The 22,392-nt window shown below is 42.3% G+C and overlaps 1 protein-coding gene across 1 annotated transcript in view; it reads right to left on the reverse strand.

Annotated features, from left to right (window-relative positions):
- The window catches only part of LOC311137162 (interferon-induced protein 44-like), a 31,790-nt gene extending 10,935 nt beyond the window's left edge, over positions 1-20,855 (reverse strand). The window contains exon 1 of the mRNA XM_084171513.1: positions 20,766-20,855. The gene's annotated coding sequence lies outside the window, so the exon portion shown is untranslated. The remainder of the gene's footprint in view (positions 1-20,765) is intronic.
- Between the last annotated feature and the right edge of the window lie 1,537 nt (positions 20,856-22,392).

A 22,392-nucleotide genomic window follows, 5' to 3' on the forward strand; every position in this document is an offset into this window, starting at 1 on the left:
CGGAGGAGAGGTCCATTGAGCCCACCTCCATACTTCCGGAGTCTTGTCTGGTGGCCCCGGTAGTATGGGAAGTCGATGCGGAAATCGAGCGGGCGCTGCGTACCGACCCTACTCCCCCCGAGTGTCCTGTGGGGCGGACGTACGTTCCGCTCGAGGTTCGTGATCGGCTTATTTCTTGGGCTCATACATCACCCTCCTCTGGACATCCTGGTATTGGTCGGACGGTGCACTGCCTTAGCGTGAAATACTGGTGGCCAACGTTAGCCAGGGATGTGAGGGTTTATGTCTCCTCCTGCTCGGTGTGTGCCCAGTGTAAGGCACCTAGACATTTGCCCAGGGGTAAGTTACATCCTCTGCCCGTTCCACAGCGACCATGGTCCCACCTCTCGGTGGATTTTGTGACCGATCTACCCCCTTCCCAGGGTAATACCACCATTTTGGTCGTTGTGGATCGGTTTTCTAAGGCCTGTCGTCTCCTCCCACTGCCGGGTCTCCCTACTGCCCTGCAGACCGCCGAGGCCCTCTTTACCCACGTGTTCCGGCACTATGGGGTCCCCGAGGATATTGTGTCCGACCGAGGTCCCCAGTTCACTTCCAGAGTCTGGAGGGCTTTTATGGAACGCCTGGGGGTCTCGGTTAGCCTTACCTCGGGGTACCACCCAGAGAGTAATGGGCAGGTTGAACGTGTGAACCAGGATGTGGGTAGGTTTTTGAGGTCCTATTGCCGGGACCGGCCGGAGGAGTGGTCGAGGTATATCCCCTGGGCAGAGATGGCTCGGAACTCTCTCCGCCACTCCTCCACCGGATTAACACCTTTCCAGTGTATTTTAGGGTATCAACCGGTCCTGGCACCGTGGCACGAGAGCCAGACCGAGGCCCCTGCGGTGGACGAGTGGGTTCGGCGCTCGGAGGAGACGTGGGACGCTGCTCATGTCCATCTGCAGCGTGCCATCCGTCAACACAAGGCGAGCGCCGATCGCCACCGCAGTGAGGGGCCGGTGTACGCACCGGGAGATCGAGTCTGGCTCTCGACTCGAAACCTGCCCCTCCGCCTGCCCTGCCGGAAGCTGGGTCGGCGGTTTGTGGGGCCCTTCAAAGTCCTGAGAAGATTGAACGAGGTGTGTTACAGATTACAACTGCCTATTGAGTATAAAAATATTAACCCCTCGTTCCATGTGTCTCTTCTCAGGCCGGTGGTAGCTGGCCCACTCCAAGAAGAGGAGATAGGAGAGACCCCTCCGCCCCCTTTGGACATCGAGGGGGTTCCGGCGTACAGGGTCCGGACCATTTTGGACTCCAGGCGCCAGAGGAGTGGTCTCCAATATCTCGTGGAGTGGGAGGGGTACGGTCCGGAGGAACGGTGCTGGGTGCCCAGGAGGGACATCCTTGATCCATCCCTCCTGACTGAGTTCCACCATGGGCATCCCACGCGCCCGGGTCCGCGTCCTCCTGGCCGTCCCCGAGGCCGGGGTCGGCGCACGGCTGGTACCGTGCGTCAAGGGGGGGGTACTGTCACGGTTTCGGCCGAGACTGCTCCTCCTCCTGGTTCGGGCAGGCAAAGGCGTTCGCCGTCCCCGGAGTACTAGCTGCCATCGTTGGATGTTTCATGTATGATTGCTTTTGTCTGTCCTGTTCACCTGTGTCTGGTTTACGTTGATTACATGTCCTATAAGTTCCCTGTGTTTGTATGGATTAGTTGTGTGTTGTTTCGCCTGTCGTGTTGTGTTCGTTTCGTGTCTTGTATTTTGGTAATTACGCGTGGTTTGCGTAATTGCGCTTTTAAGCCACCTTGTTTGTTTTGTGGCCGTACATCGTGTTTTGTACTTTGTATATTGTGGACTTTAGTAAACGATTTGGACCTAGCCTCGGTGTCCTGCGCCTGACTTCACCCCCACCTACACTCACATTATGACAGTGTTATGAAATGATAAAGGTAAAACAGAATGAACATGATTGATACTTTGTACTCCAGATGTATGTCTGGATAGTGAATATAGTCAATACAGAGTGTGATTTTTCTTTAACGTACGTATGTATATACTTTTTTGAGTCACGCCACTAATAAGAGACAGAAGTTCCACTTAGAGAAATGCACGTAGCCTCGTGAGTAGCCAACATGTGATACTGAAATATGTTATTCATTCACATAGAGAGGAGTAACTATGTATGTTGTATAAGCATGACTATGCATTTGTGTCTGTATAAAAGGAGAGCTCCGGGTCAGGGCAAGCAGTTGCTCCATGGAGCAAGCTCGGCTTTATTACGCAATAATAAAGTATAATTTTTGGATTCACAAGCTCCAGTTTCTTGAGAGATATTTTTGAGTTGACTACTTTTGAGTCAAATATTTCTACGACAAAGTAAAAGTGAAAGTCACCCAGTGAAACACTACTGCAGTAAAAGTCAAAAAGTATTTTGTTTGAAACATACTTAAGTATCAAAAGTAAATGTAATTGCAAAAATGTACTTAAGTATCAAAAGTAAAAGTATATATCATGTCAAAATCCTTATATTTAGCAAACCAGATGGCAAAAAAATGTATTATTTTATTTATTTACGGATATCCAGGGGCACACTCCAACACTCAGGCATCATTCAGAAACAAAGCATTTGTGCTTAGTGAGTTGCCAGATCAGAGGCAGTAGAGATGACCAGGGATGTTCTCTTGATAAGTGCATGAATTGGACCATTTCTGTCTTGCTAAGCATTCAAAATGTAACGAGTACTTTTGGGTATCAGGGAAAATGTATTGAGTAAAAAGTAGTACATCATTTTCTTTAGGAATGTTGTGAAGTAAAAGTAAAAGTAGTCAAAAATAGAAATAGTAAAGTACAGATACCCCCCAAAAACGACTTAAGTAGTACTTTAAAGTATCTTTACTTAAGTACTTTACGCCACTGGAAATAACACATATGGAATCATGTAGTCTCCTGAGTGGTGCAGTGGTCTAAGGCACTGCATCGCAGTGCTAGCTGTGCCACTAGAGATCCTGGTTCGAATCCAGGCTCTGTTGCAGCCGGCCGTGACCGGAAGACTCATGGGCGGCGCACAATTGGCCCAGCGTCATCCAGGGTAGGGGAGGGAATGGCCGGCAGGGATGTAGCTCAGTTGATAGAGCATGGCGTTTGCAAAGCCAGGGTTGTGGGTTCGATTCCCACGGGGGGGGGTTGTATGAATAATAATATGTATTCACTAACTGTAAGTTGCTCTGGATAAGAGCGTCTGTTAAATGTAAAATGTAGTAACCAAAAAACGTTTATTTCATATTTTGAGATTCTTCAAAGTAGCCACTCATTGCCTTGACAGCTTTGCACACTCTTGGCATTTTCTCAACCAGCTTCATGAGGTAGTCACCTGGATTGCATTTCAATTAAAAGGTGTGCCTTGTTAAGTTAATTTGTGGATTTTTTTTACTTAATGCGTTTGAGCCAATCAGTTGCGTTGTGACAAGGTAGGGTTGGTATACAGAAGATAGCCCTATTTGGTAAAACACTAAGTCCATATTACGGCAAAAACAGCTCAAATAAGAAAAGAGAAACGACAGTCCATCATTACTTTAAGACCTGAAGGTCAGTCTATCCAGAACATTTCAAGAACTTTGAAAGTTTCTTCAAGTGCAGTCGCAAAAACCATCAAGCGCTATGATGAAACTGGATCTCATGAGGACCGCCACAGGAAAGGAAGACCTTTCTGCACCTCAGATTGCAGCCCAAATAAATGCTTCACAGAGTTAAAGTAACAGACACATCTCAACTTCAACTGTTCAGAGGAGACGGCGTGAATCTGGCCTTCATGGTCGAATTGCTGCAAAGAAACCACTACTAAATCAAATCAAATCAACACGATGCTCTCAATTGTGAATCTGTAAAGATTTTGTGAGGGTTTTAGGTGACCGGCCCAATTTCTTCAGCCTCCTGAGGTTGAAGACACACTGTTGCGCCTTCTTCACCACACTGTTCTTCACTCAGTTGTTCAGCTGATGTATTTGTTCAATTCGTCTGATTCATTTGTTCGTCCTGCTGGTCATTCTGTCTGGTTCATTTAAGCACGAGTGGCTGCTTATCTGTGTGAGTGATCGGACAATAATAAGAAACCCTACAAATAATAGCCTTTTCTGTGTTGAGGAAGTGTCAGGAAAGGGACTATATTTGAGGTTGCTGGAATGTCTGGTGGAGAAAGGGCGTGCCCAATCTCGCATTAGGAAGAGAATAATAAATAGTATGTGGATATTCATTGCCCAACAGTGTGGAAAATTCACGTTACTAGGAGGGGGTAGAATAAATCCTGTTGGAGGAACAGGTCATGTGTACTGGTGTGGTTGTATAACGTCTACACATTGGCCGAAATACAATCTGTTAGGGTGTGTTTCGGACATTATATTTGGAATATTTAGAGGTGATGTAGGATTATGGTAAAATTGACCACAGTAAATGATAAATGTGATAGGGTTAACATTCCAAATTTGGGCCCTTTTTATAGAATAAAATATTCCTGTAGGTTATACAAATAGTGATTTAAGCGTGTTTGAGAACAATATTGTGTGAATGTGATATGAGAGTGGTATAAATGTGGAAAATGAGTCACACTCTGAAGTTTGAATGATAAGATATATTAGTATGTATGATAATTTGATATAAGTTTGGATAATAAGCTTTTGATATAATGATATCTTGGGGTTCCGTACAACACTGCCTGTCATAGAATATTGTAAGATGTTAGTTCAGTGAATAGTGACCAGTCTATAAGATTCTGGGAGGATTTTATGACTGAGGGGCAGGGTCTGGGTAGTTAGTTGTTGTTCCGCTGGGACTAGATTATGATAAACTGATTTGTTGGAATAAAGAATCATTAGAAATGCGAATGGTTTGGTTGATATGAATATATGAAAATATGAATTTTATGTGCGTGTAATCGATGACTAGAGATTGGATAAAGTAATAAGTGGAATAATGTATAGGTACTGACTTGCACACCCAAAACGTAGACCTACGTGATGGGTGGGAGACAGTGCATAGATCATTTGATAGAAAGTTATTATAATGCTTAATCATATATCTATCATTTCGGAGCAGAGGTGATATAGTAATGGAATTTTAGTATACAGTGGGGGAAAAAAGTATTTAGTCAGCCACCAATTGTGCAAGTTCTCCCACTTAAAAAGATGAGAGAGGCCTGTAATTTTCATCATAGGTACACGTCAACTATGACAGACAAATTGAGATTTTTTTTCTCCAGAAAATCACATTGTAGGATTTTTTATGAATTTATTTGCAAATTATGGTGGAAAATAAGTATTTGTTCACCTACAAACAAGCAAGATTTCTGGCTCTCACAGACCTGTAACTTCTTCTTTAAGAGGCTCCTCTGTCCTCCACTCGTTACCTGTATTAATGGCACCTGTTTGAACTTGTTATCAGTATAAAAGACACCTGTCCACAACCTCAAACAGTCACACTCCAAACTCCACTATGACCAAGACCAAAGAGCTGTCAAAGGACACCAGAAACAAAATTGTAGACCTGCACCAGGCTGGGAAGACTGAATCTGCAATAGGTAAGCAGCTTGGTTTGAAGGAATCAACTGTGGGAGCAATTATTAGGAAATGGAAGACATACAAGACCACTGATAATCTCCCTCGATCTGGGGCTCCACGCAAGTTCTCACCCCGTGGGGTCAAAATGATCACAAGAACGGTGAGCAAAAATCCCAGAACCACACAGGGGGACCTAGTGAATGACCTGCAGAGAGCTGGGACCAAAGTAACAAAGCCTACCATCAGTAACACACTACGCCGCCAGGGACTCAAATCCTGCAGTGCAAGATGTGTCCCCCTGCTTAAGCCAGTACATGTCCAGGCCCGTCTGAAGTTTGCTAGAGTGCATTTGGATGATCCAGAAGAGGATTGGGAGAATGTCATATGGCCAGATGAAACCAAAATAGAACTTTTTGGTAAAAACTCAACTCGTCGTGTTTGGAGGACAAAGAATGCTGAGTTGCATCCAAAGAACACCATACCTACTGTGAAGCATGGGGGTGGAAACATCATGCTTTGGGGCTGTTTTTCTGCAAAGGGACCAGGACGACTGATCCGTGTAAAGGAAAGAATGAATGGGGCCATGTATCGTGAGATTTTGAGTGAAAACCTCCTTCCATCAGCAAGGGCATTGAAGATAAAACGTGGCTGGGTCTTTCAGCATGACAATGATCCCAAACACACCGCCCGGGCAACGAAGGAGTGGCTTCGTAAGAAGCATTTCAAGGTCCTGGAGTGGCCTAGCCAGTCTCCAGATCTCAACCCCATAGAAAATATTTGGAGGGAGTTGAAAGTCTGTGTTGCCCAGCGACAGCCTCAAAACATCACTGCTCTAGAGGAGATCTGCATGGAGGAATGAGCCAAAATACCAGCAACAGTGTGTGAAAACCTTGTGAAGACTTACAGAAAACATTTGACCTGTGTCATTGCCAACAAAGGGTATATAACAAAGTATTGAGAAACTTTTGTTATTGACCAAATACTTATTTTCCACCATAATTTGCAAATAAATTCATAAAAAATCGTACAATGTGATTTTCTGGATTTTTTTTTCTCATTTTGTCTGTCATAGTTGACGTGTACCTATGATGAAAATTACAGGCCTCTCTAATCTTTTTAAGTGGGAGAACTTGCACAATTGGTGGCTAACTAAATACTTTTTTCCCCCATTGTATTGTAGGGGGAAAACATAATCCATTTGATTAAACTCATTAGATCTGTTTCCAAATCAATGAATGTAGATTTGACTCATTGACTGCTAATTCATTCCTTCAATTTGTGAGATCTTTGACCTGTAAAGCTATTTTCTGGTGATTGTGTTATGTGACAGATGTTAGCACTACAGACCATTATAATTGGAATAAAGGGGGATTTACTTGTCATTTTAATAAGGCATAGGTTCTGCATTACTGACTACAATCTAGGTTTTCTGATTATAATTTGACTATGGCTATAGGTTGCTTAGATTGATAGAACAGTCAGTGTTTATTTTGTGAAGTAAGACTGAACGATTTAGCGGCTTGCTTGGTTCAAATTGAAAGACTCACTTATTCAACATGAATAGTGGGACGATTTCGAGGTAGTCATTTTTTGCGTTGCCTAATGATTTGATAGTTTAAACTACTGTGAATAGGGTTGTAATTTGGAATATTGAATTGAATATGGATATTAATTGAATATATGTTTGTCAACGATAGAAAGTGTTTGTTTTATTAACTATAGCCTAATCAAAAAGGACAGTTACTTAAATGTAACAGCGGACTGGCAATTACAATAGAGCCGTGGCCATGATTTTAATTGATAACAAAGGAAAGTAAGTTAATAGGGAAGTGAGAATTTCAAATTTGAATGGTTTGGGTAGACTGGAATGAAAGTAATGTATTTTTAATAATATGAATGCAAATATGCTATTAGTTATTGGTGGTTTGTGAATAGACTTGCCATGTTAATGCCATGTTTTAGTCTGCGGGTGAGAGAGTCGTGCTCGCTGGACTGTATCGGGTTGTAAGGGACATTTGAAGCAGAGGTCTGAATAGCTGAATGGGAAACGTTCTTTGACAAATTCTAATTGTTATTACTTAATTCTATAGTTTGCGTAACACCAGGGACGTATGTAAATAGTTAATGAATTCTAAAATGATCATCTGTTTCCGTTACATGGAACAGTGGATTGCAGGTAGTTTTGACTATTACGCTGATGGGATAGCACCAACTTGTTGTAGGTTCTAGATTTATTAAACAACACATTTATATTTTTGACTAAAGTAATGCAATAGGTTACAATGATAACATTGCCAGAAAAATAGCAACAAAATGGCCAAAGGAAGGAACGTTTGATGTGACAGTGTGTGAGGACATGGATACCCAAAAAAAGAACTATAAAACAGGGGAACGAGGATCACACTTAGATATAGACTGTTATGAAGGACTGAGGAGTATGTTAAACAAATTGGAAAATTATGGGACAGATGAAGAAGATGTTGATGGACAGAGAGAGTGGGATGATGCAAGTAATGTGGAAGATGAGGAACTAAAACAGTGTGCTGACTCTGAGCAAGAACAGAGTGAGACAGAGGGACAATTATCACAGCAAAGAGCCACAGGAGGCAAATCTATAGTAACAGAACTAGGTGAAGCACTGCAAGCCCACCTGGAAAAATCAAAGAGAGAATTATGAAACAGAAGCACAATAAAAAAGCCAGACAAGTATGGAGCCCAGTATCCCATTTTGGTAAAGGGGACACAGGTTCACTATGTGCCTTGGGGATCACAGGACCTGGAAGGCCTGGTGACTAGACTGCCAAACATGCATGAAGGAGCAGGAAAATGGATTAGAACATTTGAAGAACAAACCAATGGGGAAGGTGGGAGATTTGAAAGCATTGCTGGCCAGGGTGGTGGGAGTGGCCAAAATGGAGGACCTGTTGCAGGTGGGTGGCCTCATACAGGCAGTGCAGAGGACGGTACTGGATGGAATGGCCTTTGACAGTTATAGGCCAGGACTATGGCACACTCTGAGAATGGAGTATCAAGCCAAAATAGACCCTAAAGCACTGAGAGGGGAACCATTGGGGGATAAAGAAAACCCTGCAAGCTACCTAGAGGATCAGCTCAAAAGGTGGCGACAAGAAACAGAAAAAGACCCAGAGGGGGATCCACTGATGACAACACTATTCAGGACATCACTGATGGAGGCAATGCCAACGCCTGTCAGAAGCAGACTGGAAGATGTGGTGGGATTAACGTCAAAATCACACAAGGAATTCTGCGACCATGTTATCCACGCAGTGGAAAAATACAGGAAGGACGAACAGAAACTGACAGAGCAAGGGAGAGACATTCAAAGAAAACTGACACAGATGCAGCTGGAAGAGCTGACAAAAATGGACAAAAAGAAAACACAAGCTCCAGTGATTACTCCGACACCGCCAAAAGAGGCCGCAATGGCACCTGTTCTCCAAGGAGGTCCACAACTACAGCCTCAACCACAAGGCCAAAGACCTGCTGCCTTACCAGTAGTGAATGTGTACAACAACACAACAATCCCCTGGACAGTGGCAAAACAAAGGAAATAGAAACAGACAGAAGAATCCAGGGCACCGATCACAACAGCAGACATTCCAAAATGGTGGACCAGGAGGACCACCAGGTGTCTGCTGGGGGTGTCTTCAATCAGGACATCTAAGAAGGAATTGTCCTACCAACCCATGGTTGCCTAAGCAACCACAACAGGGTAATTGGCAAAGAAATGACACCAGCTCAGATGCATGGCGGCAGTCTCAGACACAGGCTCCACAGGGCCCAGTGAACCCGTGGAGAGGACCAAATCATGGATACTAGGGATGCCCAGGGAATCCTAGAGGGGAGGGTCAGCTAGTGGCAGTAACTATGCAGGCTGATGAAGAACCTATACTGCAGGTTCAGGGGAATAATAGAGGCAAACCAATTATAATAGATACTGGAGCAACGTACTCATGTGTAAATCCAAATTATGCCTCTCACCTCCCCATGTCAGGCAAATATGCAAAGACCGTAGGATTTTCGGGACAAACGCAGCTAATACCTATGACAGTTCCAGTAAAACTAGAAGCAGGAGGGAAAGTTACCTGCATATCTATATTAGTATCATAACAAACTCCAGTTAATCTATTAGGGAGAGATGCACTGTGTAGAATGGGCATCCAAATTAAATCAGAGGGACTAATAATAGATCAGGAAGGGGTACGTCCACAGATGATGATGGCTACAGACAAAACAACAAATGTATACTGGATAGGGAATATAGAATCACCAATACAAGAGGTATTAAAGAAGTGGGGAAAATCAGGGCTGAAATTACACAAATGAGAGTGCCAAAATTAGGCTCATTGTACACTGCAATATGATCCATATCAAAATCATTTGCTAGAACAACTATGGTTAAAGAAGGCATGGGGTAAACCGGCTTCCATGAAATCACAATATTTTGTAATATGGAAACGAGGGTCAGCAATGGAAGCTGCTCCAGGATCTGATATCATACAGACCTGGTTTGATATACCAGGAACAGAACCTCACATAACACTTTTAGTGGCTGAGGGATATCAGGCAAAAGATCTAGGACCAATGATGAAAAAGGCTAAAAATACACAGTGGGTAGAAACAGAGAATTAATTAATTTTCCAGTCTGTTGACAAAAACCTCATTAAAGTCCTATGCTTTGTAGAACTGATGGGGGAACCACAGGAAGTGGAAATAACTGAGGAAAGACAGATGCCAGTAGTTAAAGAAGAAACAAAACAAGAAAAGCTAAGGAAACAAATGGAAAGTATGATCACAGAAGACTTATGGGCAAAACATGATAAAGATGTGGGTTTAGTAAATTCAGCTAATCCAATTTGCATTAAAGTAAAGGGACTGATTAAAGCAGGAGTACTGGTTAAAACCCAGAGTGACTGTAACACGCCACTGTTACCAGTACTAAAGGCAGACAAACAGAAGTGGAGACTGGTTCATGACCTGAGAGCAGTGAATGAAGTAGTTCAAGACTACCAAGCAGAGGTACCCAATCCACACACAATGTTAAACATTCCACCAGATACAAAATGGTTCTCAGTAATAGACTTATGTGGTGCATTCTTCAGTGTACCCTCAGCTGAAGAGAGTAGACACTTGTTTGCGTTTACTTACAAAGGACAGCAATTTATATAAACAAGGAATTAGATTGAAACAAACAATTAATAATTTGATGGAGTACAGTGGAATTATCTTCATGTTTTGGTTGTAGTTAAAATATTTGGGGGGCTGATTAAGATGTACTATAGTGAATGTTAACGAAATGTACACTTTCTTTTCCAGGAGAATGGGAGTTTCATTATCTCTCTTTGGAATGATTCCCGAGTCTGTGAGCTGAGAAGAACAATTAGTAAAACTCAGCAATCTTATAATTAGGCCGTAAGAGGGAGCTCCCTAATTAAATAAGGCCTAGCCATTTGTTTGTTTTTGCCCTATGTTTCACCACACACACCAGCACACACAACCCACCTATTATTAATATTTGGTAGTTGTGTAGGGTTTTTATTTTTGGTTTAGTGGATTTTTCACAGGTTAGAAATAATACACCTTGAAGGGCACATAAATTACATTTTTGGAAGTTTCTATTGCCAGAGTTTTAATTACACACATGTACATTCTCCTGATAAGAAATGTACTGAAAAACCCCAATGTAAACCTGGTACACAAAATGTTTGAAATATTGTTAAATGATATCTGAGGTAAAGGGGAAGAAAAGGGAAAGCGAGACTCACTTAAATGGGGTTGAATGACCTCTGAACTCTGTTCTGACTTTCTGGTGAGGACTGATCACCCTCACTAGAAAGCTAGAGACATTGTGTGAGATTTATATGTAGTATGTAAACACTAATAATTAGGAAGAAGTTTATAATTTAGCAATAGGCCTATGTGTGATTCATACCATGACAAGGACAGAGAGAGAGAACTAGCCCTGAATGAGGGACACCTGTCGCTAGTAAATTTTACTATTCCTTGAATTACCTTATGGGATACAATTTAAGTTAAGGTGTTATCAAGGGTTATCATTCTAGTTTGATTTGTTATTTTGATTTAACAGACAGTGTTGTGTTGTTTTTTGGGGCCTCAACTCTGGCACTAATGAGTTCTCATGCAAGCTAACAGAATAACGCATCTAACACCGCATGAAATGCTTACGGGTTGACCCATGTCAGTGCCGGTGCTTAGGGGACCATATGAGGGTCCGCCTCTAGAGCAAATGGAAAGGGAATTAGAAGAGTATATCAGGCAACTAACTGTCATACATTAAGTTATATACCAACAGGAGAGAAGCAGAGTTCTAAAACCAGAGGCGACTCCACCACGACCAGTGGTCCCGGGGAAGAAGGTCTACGTCAGGGTCTTCAGAAGGAAGTGGAATGAACAGAGACGTGAGGGCCCTACACCTTCATCCAGGCTACACCAACTGCCGTAAGGGTCGAGGGGAACTCGACCTGGTATCATCTAAACCACTGCACCAGAGTACAGCATGGAAACCGACGACCGAGAGATGAGGAAGCTGAGGATGCCGAGACCCTAGTGACAGAAGAAGGTCCCAAAGGGACCCAACGCCGGCCCAGAGTAGTGGCCCAGAAGTAGATGGTAATTATCGGAAGAGAGCCCTGCTTGGCCCTCACAACAATGAGGACCACTTGACTGCCCTTATGGCAACCTAGAATGTCTGTTTGGGGTAGTGGCAGGAGGAGGATGGGCTTGTCATGACTACAAGGACAGGCAACAGCTGAAGAAAACTGGACTTTGAGATATTAATCTCCCAGACTTATATCCTGTTCCATATTACTTTAGTGGTGATAAAGAGTCTAAGCATTAGTTAAGGAAAGTAGGTGAGGTAACATTTAAGTTGATTTTGGTATTGGACCTAGGGGTCCCATATAGGACACCTGGGGAAAACCTGAAATCCTAAAAAGATATAATAGGCCTCTCTCATGTTTTCTCTATGTAGTATGCAGGGATGTAGCTCAGTTGGTAGAGCATGGCGTTTGCAACGCCAGGGTTGTGGGTTCGATTCCCACGGGGGGCCAGTATTAAAAAATAAACTAATGTATGCACTCACTAACTGTAAGTCGCTCTGGATAAGAGCGTCTGCTAAATGACGTAAAATGTAAATGTAAAATGTAGTATATGCATATAACATAGGGTATCCGGTTACAAGTGTCTGCTTAGATTCAGAAAATGGTTGTTAGGGAGGTGTCCGAAAGGGAGAGCAAGCATTACTACGCCTTGTAAAACATAAGGAATGATATTATGAAGAATAATATTATAAAGGATTTAGTATTTCATGTATTGCTTATACAAACCGAAAGATAACTGCCTTAAATGGATATTATGGTTAAAACAAATATGCATTATTTTAGGTGTTAGGATACTAACACTTACATTGTTTATTTTAGTGTAGAAACATTTATATTGTTATTGTTTAAATAAGTAATGTTTTAAAAATACATGTTCATAAATGACAATTTTTATGTTAGTCTCTATATATCTAAGTATTCATATCTTAGTCACTATATACATTTCAAGTGTTAGTATAAATATATTTGAAGTGTGGGACCTAGTTAGTCCCAAAGGGGGGATGTGTGGGGATTTTTTTTTTCAGTAGACCATACAGAGCCATGGTACCGAGTGGTACCCAAGGTCAGACCATAGGTTACAAATAGTACATCTTTCTAGACTATAAAGATTAAAATATAGCTAATTATAAAGACAAGCAGTGATACAGGGTGTGGTACAGAGGATGAGGCAATAAGACTAAGTGATGTGGAGTGTGGTACACAAGGAGGGAGTCTGAGCCAGAGTCAGGACATGGCTTTTGATTGATTATACTGTTATTTATGAGGCAATGCATTAGGAATGTCTTAAACGTATATGGTTGAGAATGGGTTATGGATCTGCCATGTTTAAACCATATTTAAGTCTTGATTGATATGTTTGGATGGCTCTGTTATTTTTTACATGAGAAAGCCTGGTTCTGACACACTTGTTTCCAAACTAGATAAATAGAAGGAGGAGACTGAATAGGGTCAGATTTCGCCACTATCATAAATTAAGAGAGTGGGCGGAGCGGTTAAAAGATGAAGGCTTGGAAACAATAGTGGAGAAACTCAACTGGGAGGGTTTAAGCTAAAAAGTATGTAAAACGAGCAGACTTGGAAATTGTATATAAACTGAGGGCCGAGTATTGGGAGTTCAGATGTTTTGCAAACCACCTCGGCTCTATTGCGTATGTAATAAAGTCTATCTTAATTCTACAAAAACTCTGGAAGAACTTAGATTTTTAATAAGTATAGTGATCATTTTCCACGACAGACCCAGGGCCTCAAGCTTAATGATGAGCTTGGAGGGTACTATGGTGTTGAATGCTGAGCTGTAGTCAATGAACAGCATTCTTACATAGATAGTCCTCTTGTCCAGATGGGATAGGGCAGTGTGAATTGTGATGGAGATTGCATCGTCTGTGGACCTATTGGGGCGGTAAGCAAATTAAAGTGGGTCTAGGGTGACCGGTAAGGTGGAGGTGATATGATCCTTGACTAGTCTCTCAAAGCACTTCATGATGACAAAAGTGAGAGCTACAGGGCGATAGTCATTTAGTTCAGTTACCTTTGCATTCTTGGGTACAGGAACAATGGTGGCCATCTTGAAGCATGTGGGGACACAGACTGGGATAGGGAGAGATTGAATATGTCCGTAAACACACCAGCCAGCTGGTCTGCGCATGCTCTGAGGACGCGGCTATGAATGCCGTCTGGTCCGGCAGCCTTGCGAGGGTTTAAACGTCTTACTCACGTCGGCCACAGAGAAGGAGAGCCCACAGTTCTTGGTAGCTGGCCGCGTCGGTGGCACTGTGTTATCCTCAAAGCGGGCAAAGAACTAAAGGGCACAAATAATAAGAAGAGACTTGTTTGGGCCAAGAAACACGAGCACTGGACATTAGACCGGTGGAAATCTGTCCTTTGGTCTGATGAGTCCAAATTTGAGATTTTTGGTTCCAACCGCTGTGTCCTTGTGAGACGCAGAGTAGGTGAACGAATGATCTCCGCATGTGTGGTTCCCACCGTGAAGGAGGAGGAGGTGTGATGGTGTGGGGGTGCTTTGCTGGTGACACTGTCTGTGATTTATTTAGAATTCAAGGCACACTTAACCAGCATGGCTACCAGAGCATTCTGCTGTGATAGGCCATCCCATCTGGTTTGCGCTTAGTGGGACTATCATTTGACCGAACACACCTCCAGGCTGTGTAAGGGCTATTTGATTAAGAAGGAGAGGGATGGAGTCCTGCATCAGATGACCTGGCCTCCACAATCACCAGACCTCAACCCAATTGAGATGGTTTGGGATGAGTTGGACCGCAGAGTGAAGGAAAAGCAGCCAACAAGTGCTTAGCATATGTGGGAACTCCGTCAAGACTATTGGAAAAGCATTCCAGGTGAAGCTGGTTGAGAGATTGCCAAGAGTGTGCAAAACTGTCATCAAGGCAAAGGGTGTCTACTTTGAAGAATCTAAAATCAAAATATATTTTGATTTGTTTAACACTTTTTTGGTTACTACATGATTCCATATGTGTTATTTAATAGTTTTGATGTCTTCACTATTATTCTACAATGTAGAAAATAGTAAAATATAAACAAAAACCCTTGAATGAGTAGGTGTCCAAACTTTTGACTTGTACTGTATAAATAAATAAACGGAAATATTACATTTACATAATTATTCAGACCCTTTACTCAGTACTTTGTTGAAGCACCCTTTGGCAGCGTTTATGCCTCGAGTCTTCTTGGGTATGACGCTACAAGCTTGGCACACTTGTATTTGGGGAGTTTCTCCCATTCTTCTCTGCAGATCCTTTCAAGCTATGTCAGGTTGGATGGGGCACGTCGTTGCATAGCTATTTTCAGGTCTCTCCAGAGATATTCGATCGGGATCAAGTCCGGGCTCTGGCTGGGCCACTCAAGGACATTCAGAGACTTGTCCCGATGTCACTCCTGTGTTTTGGCTGTGTGCTTAGGGTCGTTGTCCTGTTGGAAGGTGAACCTTCTCCCCAGTCTGAGGTCCTGAGCGCTCTGGAGCAGGTTTCATCAAGGATATCTCTACTTTGCTCTGTTCATCTTTCCTTCAATCCTGACTAATCTCCCAGTCCCTGCCACTGAAAAACATCCCCACTGCATGATGCTGCCACCACCATGCTTCACCGTAGGGATGGTATTGGCCAGGTGATGAGCGGTGCCTGGTTTCCTCCAGATGTGACGCTTGGTATTCAGGCCAAAGAGTTCAATCTTGGTTTCATCAGACCAGAGAATCTTGTTTCTCATGGTCTGAGAGTCCTTTAGGTGCCTTTTGGCAAACTCCAAGCGGGTTGTCATGTACCTTTTACTGAGGAGTGGCTTCCGTTCGGGCCACTCTACCATAAAAACCTGATTGGTGGAGTGCTGCAGAGATGGTTGTCCTTCTGGAAGGTTCTCCCATCTCCACAGAGGAACTCTGGAGCTCGGTCAGCTCTTGGTCACCTCCCTGACAAAGGCCCTTCTCCCCCGATTGCTCAGTTTGGTCGGGGGGCAGCTCTAGGAAGAGTCTTGGTGGTTCCAAACTTCTTCCATTTAAGAATGATGGAGGCCACTGTGTTCTTGGACCTACAATGCTGCAGACATTTTTTGGTACCCTTCCCCAGATCTGTGCCTCGACACAATCCTGTCTCAGAGCTCTACAGGACAATTCCTTCGACCTCATGGCTTGGTTTTTCTCTGACATGCACTGTCAACTGTGGGACCTTATATAGACAGGTGTGTGCCTTTCCAAATCATGTCCAATCAATTGAATTTACCACAGGTGGACTCCAATCAAGTTGTAGAAACATCTCAAGGATGATCAATGGAAACAGGATGAACCTGAGCACAATTTCAAGTCTCATAGCAAAGCGTCTGAATACTTATGTAAATAAGGTTTCTGTTTTTTATCAGTTTTCACTTTGTCATTATTGGGTATTGTGTGTAGATTATTTAATTCATTTTAGAATGAGGCTGTAACGTAACAAAACGTGGAAAAAGTCAAGGGGTCTGAATAGTTTCCGATTGCACTCTATATATACACTACATGACCAAAAGTATGTGGACACCTGCTCGTCAAACATCTCATTCCAAAATCATGGGCATTAATATGGAGTTCGTCCCCCCTTTGCTGCTATAACAGCCTCCACTCTTCTGGGAAGGCTTTCCAATAGATGTTGGAACATTGCTGCGGGGACTTGTTTCCATTCAGCCTTGAGCATTAGTGAGGTCGGGCACTGATGTTGGGTGATTAGGCCTGGCTTGCAGTTGGCGTTACAATTCATCCCAAAGGTGTTCGATGGGGTAGAGGTCAGGGCTCTGTGCAGGAGAGTCAAGTTCTTCCACAACAATCTCGACAAACCTTTTCTTTATGGACCTTGCTTTGTGCACGGGGGTATTGTCATGCTGAAACAGGAAAGGGCCTTCCCAAAACTGTTGCCACAAAGTTGGAAGCACAGAATCGTCTAGAATGTCATTGTATACTGTAGCGTTAAGATTTCCCTACACTGGAACTAAGGGGCCTAGCCCGAACCATGAAAAACAGCCCCAGACCATTACTCCTCTTCCACCAACCTTTACAGTTGCCACTATTAGCGTTCTCCTGGCATCCGCCAAACCCAGATTCATCCGTCAGACTGCCAGATGGTGAAGCATGATTCATCACTCCAGAGAACGCATTTCCACTGCTCCAGAGTCCAATGGGGGCGAGCTTTACACCACTCCAGCTGACGCTTGGCATTGCACATGGTGATCTTAGGCTTGTGTGCGGCTGCTCAGCCATTGAAACCCATTTCATGAAGCTCCTGACGATCAGTTCTTGTGCTGACGTTGCTTGCAGAGGCAGTTTGGAACTCAGTAGTGAGTGTTGCAACCGAGGACAGACTGTTTTTACCCGCTTCAGGGGTCCCGTTATGTGAGCTTGTGACACATCAGTAAGGCCATTCTACTGCCAATGTTTGTGTATGGAGATTGCATGGCTTTGTGCTCGATTGTATACACCTGTCAGCAACGGGTGTGGCTGAAATAGCCGAATCCACTAATTTGGAAGGGGGGGTCCATATACTTTTGTATATGTAGTGTATTTCCAACGCTGTTTCCATAAAACATATTAATGCTCTAGAACTGATGCGCATCCAGAAATGACGGCAACAAAGCACTGGAAAACTACTTTAGGCACTCTAGAGTGAATTAGACACATTCGCTCAGAAGTGGTTTAAACTGCATTCTAGTGTCAACTTTGCTTATGAAAAACTGTATCAAGCGAAGGGTTTTACGCATGCTCAGTTCTTGGGTCTTCGAGCGCAGCGCGAGTAGAAATTTGAAATGGAAGTTATGGAACTCCCTTGCGTGCTTCTGTTATGGGAAAAAGTCCACAATGAAACTGACATTAAATGTGGAATGATACATTTGCATCTGTAGGCCATCAAGTAGCCTATTAATTTATATGCCATAGTAGGCTAGTGTAGCCTAGCATTTGATATAATAAATATGTTGAAATGACGATATCACTGGAGTCATTGCAAATCAATTTGTGCCTCTTGTGTAGCCTTCCTGACGATGGCAAACATATTTAATAAATAGCCTATAACTTCAGTTTATTGTTGTTGTAGCCTTGTGTTATTATGCAATTATTAATGGCCATGTTTAGTTAGTTAAATTGGAAGTTATCAATTGTGATCATGGTCACAGCTCTATTGCAATTGCCGATCAGCTGTTAGAATGCATTAGATTTAGTCATCAGATTTAGCTACAGGTAATAAAACAAACACTGGCTGTTGTTGACAAGCATATATTCAGTTCATATCCAGATTATGAATATTTGATCAGTGATTGAAATTACGACCCCATTTTCAGTAGCCTATTCCAGCAGGCTATTGGGCAACACAAGAACTTCTTACCTCGAAATTGCGCCTCTGTTCATGTTGAATAAATTAGTCTGTCAATCTGAACTAAGCAAGCTGCTAAATCGTTCAGTTTATATCTTGCTGACATCTTGCCTAGGCTACTGTAGGCTATCTGAAATTAGATGTAGGCCTATCAGGGGCTATAGGTTACCTGCATCTAGCTAAGCAAAACATGGCAAAGTTGAATTACAATCATAAACCCAGATTTTAGTCAGTAACATAGGCCCTATGCCTATTGAAATGACAAGTAAATCTTGCAAATAGACCGTTTATAACGGGTTGTAGTCTTAATGTCCTCTGTAGCTCAGTTGGTTGAGCACGGCGCTTGTAACGCCAGGGTAGTGGGTTCGATCCCCGGGACCACCCATACACAAAAAATGTATGCACGCATGACTGTAAGTCGCTTTGGATAAAAGCGTCTGCTAAATGGCATATTATTATTATTATTACATAATAACAGCACAATTGCCAGAAAATAGCCTAACATTAGTTTTTTAAAGTTCGTCCAAGTGTTTCTTCGCAGAGATTGCGAGATCCTTTGTCCAACTCTCATCACTCAAACTCTCCTGTCAGATTTATCTATAGTTATGCACATGAGCAAAAGGGATTTATTTACAATTATAAACTGGGTGGTTTGAGCCCTGAATGCTGATTGGCTGACAGCCATGGTATATCAGACCGTATACCATGTGTTTGATAAAACATTTATTTTTACTGCTCTAATTACGTTGGAAACCAGTTTATAATAGCAATAAGGCACCTTTGGGGTTTGTAATATATGGCCAATATACCACGGCTAAGGGCTGTGTCCAGGTACTCTGTGTTGCGTCGTGCATAAGAACAGCCCTTAGCCGTGGTATATTTTTATATATTTTTATTTATTTATTTATTTATTTATCTTTATTTAACCAGGTAAGCCAGTTGAGAACAAGTTCTCATTTACAACTGCGACCTGGCCAAGATAAAGCAAAGCAGTGCGATAAAAACAACAACACAGAGTTACATATGGGGTAAAAAAACATAAAGTAAAAAAAATACAACAGAAAATATATATACAGTGTGTGCAAATGTAGCAAGTTATGGAGGTAAGGCAATAAATAGGCTATAGTGCAAAATAATTACAATTAGTATTAACACTGGAATGCTAGATGTGCAAGAGATTATGTGCAAATAGAGATACTGGGGTGCAAAAGAGCAAAATAAATAACAATATAGGGATGAGGTAGTTGGGTGGGCTAATTTCAGATGGGCTGTGTACAGGTGCAGTGATCGGTAAGGTGCTCTGACAACTGATGCTTAAAGTTAGTATATTGGCCATATACCACACCTCCTCCTGGCCTTATTGCTCAATCATAGCAGTCAAACTAGTTAAATCGACATCCATTGATGGAAAAAGATCTAGCGAGTTTAATAAAAGCAGATTATCTTTTCTCTTGCGACATATTGACATTCCTTTTACGTATTTTGATGGAAAACCTAATTTGGCTTATGTCGTTACACGTTATGTCGATATTCCGTCTTAATTCGCTCTAACTTTATGGGAAAAGGGTTTAATGGATAACTAAGGCAACGCCTCTCTTGCTGCTTAAAAAATGGCTAGTTTTCTGGCCTTGTGGGCAGGTTTTAAGTGGTCTTTGAATTGGAAATGTTAGCTAAAACCTGGCAACCCTGGGAGCATTTAACCCTGGGTGGTGTTTATCCCTGAGCCACCTTAAACACCTGAGGGATTCTGTAAAATTGCTATTTTGAGTTTTATGAAACCTGCAGATGTCGGAATTCTTTATATTTTACATTGTTTCACCAAAGCAAACAGTCTGTGCGCATTTTGACTGTCTGATATGAGCAATAGACTGATGCATTATCAGATGATATGTGAAGAGTAACTTTCACTTTCACCACGCCCTTTCTTTCACAGTGGCCAGGATAAAGCAACGAAACGAAACTGAATTTGGCACACACAAAAAAGACCGCATTGTGCAACTGTCAAGTTGTTTTTGCGACTGCGAAAAATCCAAACGTTTCAAAGAGACGAATAACAAAATCACAGCAAAATTGTGTTTGTATTGGAATGCTGCGAATTTTCTAAATAATTGTCAACCTTTTAGCTATAGACAGTATGCTTGGCACAAATAACGATTATCCACATAAACGGGACAAAATATACAATTCTTAATATTCGAACTAGCTAAAAACGTGTTAAAAAGATGCAACACTCACTTGACAATGCTCGTTCACCGTTCTCGAGTACACAAAAACGTAGTGGAACGTTCAATTAAATGGAAACTGTGCTGTACCAGAGAGGAAGAGGCGAATGGAGAGGTTTTACTCCGCCCAAAATCTGTCCGCGAAAATAAACCCACGTAGTGAGGAATTTTTGTTTGGAGGTCAATGAGTGAGTGTCGAATTTGGCCAACAAAAAAATGTAATTGCTAAGTGAAGTTTATTTGATCTAATAGAAGTTTCGTGGTTAGGTTGTTACGAATGCACTGATATAAGGGGACGCACGTGGCATTTCGCCAACTTAGAAAAAAACGACTTTATATCAGTTGTGCCTGTTGTCATAGAGATAAGTAGAGGACTCATCATGGATATAACCTTTTTTAGCATGGACATTGCTATTGCGGGCTTCCACCATTTTATGGTAGTCAACTGGGTGGGGATTCCAATGAGTTGGGAGCAATCAGCCAATGAAGAATAAGAAAATGTACTACTTTAAAATTGAGATAATCTCAATGGCGCTGCCCTTGCACAGACGCTATAATGGCACAGATATAAAGATGAGTCCTTTATCTATATCTATGGCCTGTTGTTCACACGCATATCTGCCCTCTCATTGGCTAGAATGGTCCCAGCTGTTCTTGCCTCTTCCCGCCTGCCTCTCATCTTTGAGGACATGTTATTCCATTGTTAGAGCGGTCACTTGACTATCTTGTCAATATAATAGACAATCTTCGGCTTTACTGAACAACCAGTTGAAAAACAGCGCGAGTTTGGGTAATAAAATTATACACATATTTAGCAGATGTTATTGCGGGTGTAGCGAAATGCTTGTGTTCCTAGCTCCAACAGTGCAGTAATATTTAACAATACACACATCTAAAAGTAAAAGAATGGAATTAAGAAATATAGAAATATTAGGATGAGCGATGTCGGAGTATATGTATGTATGTGTGTAGGTATACAGTGCATTGGAAAGTATTCAGACCCCTTGACTTTTTCCACATTTTGTTACTTTACATCCTTATTCTAACATGGATAAAAAATATTTAAAAATCTTAATCAATCTACACACAATACCCCATAATGACGAAGTGAAAACAGGTTTTTAGATTTTTTTGCAAATGTATATAAAGAAAATAAAAAAGAAATACCTAATTTACATAAGTAATCAGACCCTTTTCTATGAGACTCGAAATTGAGCTCAGGTGCATCCTGTTTCCATGGATCATCCTTGAGATGTTTCCTCCTATGGTAAATTCAATTGATTGGACATGATTTGGAAAGGCACACAACTGTATATATAAGGTCCCACAGTTGACAGTGCATGTCAGAGCAAAAACCAAGCCATGAGGTCTCGTAGCTCTACGGAATTGTCCATAGAGCTCCGAGACAGGATTGTGTCGAGGCACAGATCTGGGGAAGGTACCAAAACATTTCTGCAGCATTGAAGGTCCCCAAGAACACAGTGGCCTCCATCATTCTTAAATGGAAGAAGTTTGGAACCACCAAGACTCTTCCTAGAGCTGGCCGCCTGGCCAAACTGAGCAATCGGGGGAGAAGGGCCTTGGTCAGGGAGGTGACCAGAACCCGATGGTCACTCTGACAGAGCTCCAGAGTTCCTCTG

This window comes from Coregonus lavaretus (genome assembly GCF_964263955.1).
Source record: "Coregonus lavaretus genome assembly, chromosome: 11".
NCBI lineage: Eukaryota > Metazoa > Chordata > Actinopteri > Salmoniformes > Salmonidae > Coregonus > Coregonus lavaretus.